This window comes from Palaemon carinicauda, chromosome 14 (genome assembly GCF_036898095.1).
Source record: "Palaemon carinicauda isolate YSFRI2023 chromosome 14, ASM3689809v2, whole genome shotgun sequence".
NCBI classification, from domain to species: Eukaryota; Metazoa; Arthropoda; class Malacostraca; order Decapoda; family Palaemonidae; genus Palaemon; species Palaemon carinicauda.
This window is the reverse complement of record NC_090738.1, coordinates 125,661,093-125,663,197: the sequence shown is the minus strand read 5'-3', so window position 1 is coordinate 125,663,197 and position 2,105 is coordinate 125,661,093.

Here is a 2,105-nt window from a genome sequence, read left to right as displayed (position 1 = left end):
TACAGATATATATATATATATATATATATATATATATATATATATATATATATATATTTATATATGTATATATGTGTATATATATACAGAATATATATATATATATATACAGATATATATATATATATATATATATATATATATATATATATATACAGAATATATATATATATATATATATATATATACAGAATATATATATATATATATATATATATATATATATATATATATATTATATATGTATATACATATACATATATATACATACATATATATATATATATATATATATAATATATATATATATATAAATATATATATATATATAAATAAATATACAAATAGGTGTAAATTTATATATGCATGCTTTCATGCTGCCTTTTCGGATATTTTCATGAAATGAGAACTAATATCAACGATTTTATCAATATCTGAAAAAGTACTTTTTTGAGGATTAGTGAGACACAAACATATATTCATCAGTTTTAATAAATTACTCCATTGACACTTTATTTTCCATTCAGACTATTCTCAGTCAGCGAGTTGTTGACATGTCAGAAAATTCCGATTTTATGCACAATATATTACACTAGAATATTCATTATTCTTATCGTTCAGTTTCAAATGTATTCTAAAGTATAGCAATTTACATGGTAACTTGAAAATATAAAGCTATACTCAATTTTTTTTAACGAGGCGCATTTGCATCGACTCGCAACGGTGCCATGTTAGCTCGGAAAAAAGTTTCCTGCTACTTGATTGGTTAGAATTATCTTGTCGAACCCATCAGCGATCAAGAAACGTTTCCGAGCTAAGAGGGCGCCCCTGCGAGTCGGTGCAAATCTGCCTCGGTAAAAAGAATTGACTATAGTTTTGTTTTGAAATATTCAGTAGGGAAAATCTGGGTTTCTTTATATTGAAGAGAAATTATAACTTAGTTAACGAAAATAAAACAAAAAGAACGAAAAGTGATTTAATATAGATAGAGGCTTAATTTATGCTTGAATTAAATGAAGTAGAAGCAGTATATTTGAATATCCAAAAGGAAAATTTATAACTCTTGATTGAAAAATAATAGATTTATAGATGACTGGAAAGAGACAAAAATGACTTATTTACATATTTAGAATAGGATTTTAAATAGGAATTTATCTACAGTTTGAAAGAATAATAAATTACGATGTTGAATACATTTTAAAAAGCGAAGGAACTTATACTCATTTTATTTTAATGAGGCGCATTTGCACCGACTCGCAGCGGTGCCCTTTTAGCTCGAAAAAGTTTCCTGCTCTCTGATTGGTTAGAATTATCTTGTACAACCAATCAACGATCAGGAAACTTTTCCGAGCCGAAAGGGCACCCATTCGAGTCGGTGCAAATCTGCCTCACTAAAAAGAATTGACTATAGATTATAGTTTTAGAATGTTAAGAAAGCTTAGTTGATGACTAATGTACAGCTTAGCTGCAAATCTATCGGAAGAACGGTACTATACATATTGCCTTTGAAGGGAAATTTTTAATTTGGTGTTAGTTTTAGAATAAAGAAATAGTTTAGTTGTTAGTTCAAGTTATTATTTGGTAGTGTGAACGTTAGTTTTCGGGAATTGATTCGGTTTTTGTATCTATTTAAAGTGAAAGCTGGTTAGGTGAAAGTTTAAAAGCGTATTATTATTATTATTATTATTATTATTATTATTATTAATTGCTAGGCTACAACCCTAGTTGGAAAAGCAGAAGGCAGAATATAGTTTCGATTGTGAGTTTAAGATTAAAAAAAAAAATAAATAAATAAATCAGATAGCCAGTTTTGAAAAGTAAAATGCGTTTACTTGCCCATTCGAATTATTATTATTATTATTATTATTATTATTATTATTATTATTATTATTATTATTATTATTATTATTACTATTAATATTAATTGCTAGGCTACAACCCTAGTTGTAAAATCAGAATGCAGGATATTGTTTCGATTTTGAGTTTAAAAAAAAAGAAAATAAATAAATCAGATACCCAGTTTTGAAAAATAAAATGCGTTTAATTACCCATTCGAAAAAGAAAGCTTTATTTAGAAAAAGTTCGCTTATTAAGAGATAAAGTTA